The sequence below is a fragment of the Hibiscus syriacus genome, unplaced genomic scaffold (assembly GCF_006381635.1).
Source record: "Hibiscus syriacus cultivar Baekdansim isolate YM2019G1 unplaced genomic scaffold, ASM638163v2 tig00111330_pilon, whole genome shotgun sequence".
Classification (NCBI taxonomy): Eukaryota; Viridiplantae; Streptophyta; class Magnoliopsida; order Malvales; family Malvaceae; genus Hibiscus; species Hibiscus syriacus.
In genome coordinates, this window is record NW_024063059.1 from 2,992,511 (window position 1) to 2,999,492 (window position 6,982).

General features: G+C 33.4%; 1 pseudogene; it reads left to right on the plus strand.

Moving 5' to 3' along the window:
* Positions 1-1,780: 1,780 nt before the first annotated feature.
* LOC120158696 lies at positions 1,781-5,086 on the plus strand (annotated as a pseudogene).
* Positions 5,087-6,982: the final 1,896 nt, after the last annotated feature.

Consider the following 6,982-nt stretch of genomic DNA (forward strand, 5'->3'; position numbering starts at 1 on the left):
TCTTCTATTCCTATTTCTCTCACTGTGTTTTGAAGATATTCTTATTTTAATGGAACCAAAGTCGTGTACTCTTATTTATTTCATTCTTGAAAATCATGTAACACTTATTAGTAGGGCCTATTTTACTAATCTTATATTTTCTTGTGCTTAAATTGCAAATTCAATTTACAATGTTAGGTTGTTTATTAACTAGTCTTGTCATGTATAATTCATAGGAGTTAGGAATTAGCCAATAAACACATATGTTTGCTCAAATTTAGTTAGCTTTTGATCATGGAGGTTATTCAGATGCTTGAAAAAGAGGTGTAGAAATTTACCTCAATTTCTATAATAGTCTTTGGCTTTCTAGTGATTTTCTCTATCTTTTTATTTTCTGCTAAAGACACAAATATCTATAGTTGATATATATTTTGTAGAATGTGTACTTAGAAATTTTTGATTAATTGAACGGTTATGAGAAAACTTACATGAATAGGAAATGAATATAATTAATTTCTTGTTTGGTGTCATATGCTGGTGTTGCAAGTTTTACTTGCTTGTGCTAGATGTCATAAGTATTTCATGGTGATAGCAATATAAGAGTATAGTTTCTTAGTTATATGTTGCCCCCTGTTACTTCCAGATGCCATTGACAATTGCAATGCTGGTGAACTTTCTTATCAAGAGCTTGGTGTTGCGAAGCTTCGGGGATTTCGTGAATGGTTTTCTATTCACCAACTAACTTCAAATCCAGATGGCTCAGAAGAATTTGATTTAAACTCCAGTTCACAAAAAATGATAATTTTTGCCCATCATCATAAAGTTCTTGATGGAATACAGGTAAGACAAATATCTAAGGAAATATTGGAGATGCATCCTTAATTGTTAAAAAGTTACTATCAGGATTGATAAAGACGAAAAAAGGGAAAGTATGAGTTATTATCTTGTAAATATTAGTGATTTATTTTATCACTAACTATAGCCTTCTTTGTAGATACGGATAACTTTTAATTTAGCTAGAACTCGTACCTTAGCTAGGAATCTTAGTCATCTCTTGTATAAAACTCTGCTGTAATTATTGGAGGTTGATTTTAACGTGAATAAAACTTATTATTTTCTCCAGTAATTTACTTTTCTACAGAAAGATATGATTATATCTTTAAATGCTTTGAACTGTGCAGTATAGTTTTTTTTGTCTCATTGATGACAATGCTACAACATCAACATACTAAAATTAAGGACAATTAGGTTGTCAACATGAACCTATGTACTTAATCACTTTCTAGTTTAGAATAAAAATGGAATTGCAATCTTTTGTCAAGATTTAGTTCTGCTAGTTTTGATGGGGATGTAAGTCACATCTTATGCATAAAAGATTTTTGTTTCAATTTTTTATTTAGTCTGTAGCCATCTGAATACTATTGTGTTCGTAGGTTATATTCATGATGAAACCTTACTAACTTTAAAAAAGGGTTTATAAGCCTCCTGTCTTTTTTTCTTTTTCTTTTTCTTGACTATCCATGAGAAAGTCGTTGTTTTTGAATTATCCAGGATTTCATATGTGAGAAAGGAATTAGTTTTGTCCGTATTGATGGAACCACACTACCGAAAGATCGACAATCAGCAGTACGGTCATTCCAATCACCGAATGAGGTTTGTGTTACATTTTTCTTTTTTTCGACATTCCTTTTGTTCGTTTACAAAATTTCTTGGATAGTCTTTATTGACCTTATTTTCGTTTGAGGTTTGGCATAATTGTCAATTCTTATCTAGTTTAAACACATTCAAAAGATTAAACTGCATGACTCGTGATATTTGAAAATTGTATTCTCCCAAAGTGGTTTTATTGCTATGAGATTTTCTTTTCTGTGTCTGATATAATGTCTTCCTTTTTTTGATAGTCTCTTTGTTAATTTAGGTTTTTATTCATGCATTTTGAAATAGTGGAAAACTAGTTTAATTTAGCATTCAATTTTCCAACGGAAAGGCGTTCACTTCACTCCAGTGATCCATTTGTCCACTCAACAATTTTGTGTTCTGCACTTCACTCCAGTGATCCAAAGTTGCTTAAGTACCTATCTTCCCCAAAGCTTTATAAACATATACTTTTGGTTGCTCAAATTTGATAAGTTGTCTTACTTCCCCTTCCATCCTTGTCTCTTACAGGCTGAGGATAGAGCTCATAGGCGGGGTCAGACAAGTGCGGTCAACATTGACATCTTCTGTGCAAATGTGTGCTTATATTATAGCGGACTTTTCTTCAAATTTGTCTGCAGTTCTTAGAGTTTTATGTGGTTTATGGTTTTCTCTTACTACAGGATACTTTGGATGAGTCACATTGGCGAAATCTAAACAAGAGTCTTCACCGTGTTTCATCCACAACAAATGGAAAATATGATGCAATGAGAGAGATAGAAGTATGTACTCTCTCTGCTCCTTCCACTACCCAAAAAAAGTGGAAACTTACAATTTATGGACTGCTCTTTTTATTAAAAAATATTTTTTACTGTATATTTGTTTGTGGGATGTATAGCTCAGAGTTCAGATTCTTAAAATGAGAAGTATGGCAAAGACGAAGGTGTAATTGGCATTGTCTGGTTGCACCGTTTTTAAGTTTTTTTTTTTCCTACCAATTCATAGATACCCAACACATTTCACACTATGGTAAGGAGATATCAGGATTATATGAATTTTTGGACTGCTATTGCCTGTGAAGCACATGGTGACTACTGATATTTGTTGTATGCAATAAACTGCATCAGAGTGCTTTAGCTTTGCACAGTCAGACTTCTAGTACATATTAAACTGCAAATGGTTATTTATCAGTGTTGCTTGCAGTCTTTGCCAGAGCTGAATTTGTTTTGATAGCTTAACCTGACCTGGCATGTCGCATTACACAGAAATATTTTCTTTTTCCCATTCCGATCATGATATACATGTGCATGTGCATGTTTGGTAAAATGCATTACTTATTGGTGGCTTGCTTTGTTTAGCTGGCTTCATATGGTTTCATAATTATTTTCTAAAAGATCAAACTTTATTCTTCTGGTTTTGTAGGTTGAAGGCATTTCTTATCTGGTAACACCTGATGGAAATTATAAGCATAAAATTTTGATGAAAGATCCACCTAGAAAATTTCCACTGGACTTAAAGCAGCTGCAAGACCCTGAATGTTCCCAGGATTTGCGGCCTTCAGAAGCCTTTTCTGATGTCACTGCTGAAATGAATGACAGATTGTACACAAGGAATCAAAATGGTGAAATCTACAATCATAATGATGATGTAAAATTTCAACATTATTCAAATAAAAAGTTGGGTTTCTTTTATATTTTACTAGAAGGAGCTTCACTGGAATGGTTAACCTGCATACTTGAGCTTTCCCTGACCAAGCACATGAAGAAAATAACTACTTTTCAGCTAACCTAACCCTGTCCGATACATTTCCTGCTGCTATGTTCCTGATCAAGATAATTAGTTCCTCCCCCCACCCTGTTTCACTTTTGAGCACTTTTCCTCTTTATTACAAGCTAATGATGCTTCTGTTGTGAATATAGGGTGGTGTGGTACTTGATCTACAAATAATCCAAAATCTTAATTCCATGGGAGACGAAAAAGAATAGCATCGTTCTGTGGATGATATTGGAATATGTGTCATATCCCCTCTTAAAATGGATAACAGAAGCGAAGATCATGATCTAGTGCCAAAGGTATCTAATTGAAAATCTCTCAATACAGAAAAATGATTCCGTCCTTTAGATTCTGGCATAGAAATAACTAACTCAAATTTGATGATAATGCAGGGACAAGAAATCACAGCAGATGATGGTGCACAGGTTCAGCCATCAGACTCTGAATGTTATATTCAAGTTGGTTGTCTGCGGTTTGAGGTAAACAAACTATACCTGATTGTAGATTCCGGTTTATTTTGCATTAAGCAAAACTTTCTAGTTGTTTGCTCACCCTGTGCAATCGATAACTATTTTCTCCATTTCAAATTGTACCCTTTGAGCATTCTTTGTTTGTGGTAGACATGTAAATAGATATTAACATGGTGACATGTTTCTTGTTAATTTCACAGATTTTATGGTAGTACAAAGTTATTTGATATAATTCTTTCAGAATTTATGCTATAAAATTTATAGCATTTCCAGAGAACAAAGAATAATTATAGCTGTCTCATTCAACGTGTCAAACAAGGAAGTAAGCCAAGCTGGATTTGCAAATTAGTTGCCAAAATCTGCCCCAGAAGCAATTATAATGATAGCAAGTAGTTGGCTGCTTATTATATCAGTCTACGTAGTATATCAAAGGACAGTCAAATCTTCTGGGGTTATGCATTTTCATTGAAATTCTCTTAGATTTATATTCCTTCCTATTAGTCCTTCACCCACATACATCCTTAATTCTCTAGGAGAACTCATCTCTTTCTAGAGATAAAAGACATCATTTGCAAATTTCCCCCTTCTCTCAAGTAGATGGCTGAATCCAGGTATCAACGATGATGGTATTGTTAGTGATCAACAGTTTAAATGGCAATGCAATCATATAAAAATCTGGTGGGTTTCTTGTCTGAAACTTTGATATTGTACTTTTAATGTGCAGGTAAGCCAATATACTGGAAGAATCCACTTGTATTCTTGCATCCCAGGGAAAGATTTGAGACCAGTGCCACTGTTTGAGAATTTTCGACAAGAGGAAATCGAGTTAGAAAATGCTCTTGCTTACGATAATAAAGATACAATTTGCAAATATTTCAAGGACAACCCAGCCTATAGGCGTGCTCTTTTATCCTTCATTGATGAATGGAATAAACTGAGACCCATTGAACGAAGAAAATTAAGTGGAAAGCCTTTGCAACTCCCTTTGTCTGTTGAGTTATGCTACTTGAAAGAAAGCTTTAACCATAACAGTGGGGTATGTCTAAATTAATATGTATTCTACTCGGGGATATCTTCTTATTTCATATATGAATGACCTAAGGCGTTGCTTTCTATTTCTATTGCAGGGACTGCTGAAAGGTGGGAGCAGGCGGCGTACTACACCTTGTCGCAACCAGTTTTCGCCCGGGCAAGAATGTTTCTTAGTGGAAAAGCGAGTGAATAAATAAATGGTTTTTTAAAGAAATATTTTGGAGATGCCATCGAACCTTTTGGGTTAGGTAGGTCGAATACCTAAAAATCATCTTTTAAAAGAGTTTTTAAGAAAAAACTATTTAAAAGATTAACCGGTCTGCATATAACCAAAAATTCATTCTTTTTAGCAAATAAAAGGGAGTGGTCGGTTACGTTTAGAGAAGGATTAGCATCCTACAACGCCCAAAATTGGTACCCGTTGATTATAAATTGTCTCTGATAATATAAATTTAAGAATTTGAATATAAATTTAATTTACGATTCTATTATTTCAGATTCAATCGCATGATTTTATTTAACAGGAAATTCTAAGGAAAAATAGAAAATATTCCATTATTTTCAATCGAAGATAAACTAATATCTAAAATACTTTAGGACGAATATTTCTCTTTCTGACTAAAATAATAAGAATATAATAATTCTTTCTATGAAATAATTTGATATAACCAAAACTAAAATAAATATATTTTTTAGTTTTTTTATAAGCAAAATATTAATTTATTTTAAAATATCAGAATATGACATCTAGTTACTTTAAGACAACCTTTCTTAATATTTAAAAATAAATAAATTTAAACCTTTCATATATATTTTCACATGATTAAAATAAAATAAAAAATAATAATAATTAAATACTAAATTAAAATATTGAAATATAATAAAATAAAACTTCAATTAAATAGTGACAAAAATAAAATATAAGATTAAATTGCAAAACATATAAATTAATAGTCATAATTCAAATTATTAAGAAACTAGATTCTAGTAATATAATTTAAACATAAATAATAATTCAGGATCAAAATAAAAATTATTAAAACAATAATGACTAAATATGTTATTTACCCTAAATATATATAAATATAGTGCAATGACTACAATATAAATTTAATAAAATTTGAAGACTAAATTAAAAGGCACATAAATATGATTTCAGTGACTAAATTAAAAAGATTACAAATCTAAGGGAGCACATAAATTATTTGCGCATTTACAAAATTACACAGAAGTCTCTCCCCAAACGAAGTAGTTTTGAGGAGGGTATAAATAAGCCTTATATAGCCCAAAATTGATAAACTCTCTCATTCTTCTCTTTTGCTTCTCTATTTAAGGAGAGAGAAGCTCTCCCTTTTCTCTAAACTCCCTCACCGGAGGGAGAGGCGGTCACAGCCTGTCCAGCAGCCAGCCACCATCAATCACTATTCCATCCACCTTCGGTCACTATTCACGGTGGCCGAAAAATATAAAAATACACCAAATCGAAGATCCGAACACCCTAAAGCTGAATCTAACCCCCGTTTTCCCTAAAAAGCCTAAGAATTCTGTTGATCTAAAGAAATACCTTTGGTATTTTGGGTTCTCCAATAATGGTAAGTTCTCAATCTCTTCTCTCTTATTTTTGTTTTCTATTATCTTTCTTGCTTGTATTGGTTAGGTGTGTTCTCCGTTCTTACTCTCTGTCATTTATTTGCAGGTAAATCGAAGGCTTTTATAGTCATTCGAAACTGATATCTTCAAACTGATTGCGAGAGTGCCCTTTGGTGAGTCACCGAAGGGATGCGATGTGTACGGTGGTCCTATCATCTTCTGGGAGCTTTGGTTGAGAGTGGCATCGTGGCAGCAGATGACTGGGAAACATAACGGCGGAGCAGTTGGAGGTGGCGGAGTGGTTGAAGGCGGCACCAAAATCACCCTAGGGTTTCTGCTGCTTTATTTTAGATCATTGGATCTCTTCAGATCAAACAAATGATATTATCGGCGGTTGAAGATAGGGTTTAAGAAACCCTAGTTATATCTGGATCGGGTCAGTTGGGCCGGGTCTGGACCGGATCAGGTATGGACCGGGTTTGAATTTGCTATCTGGGCTTCTC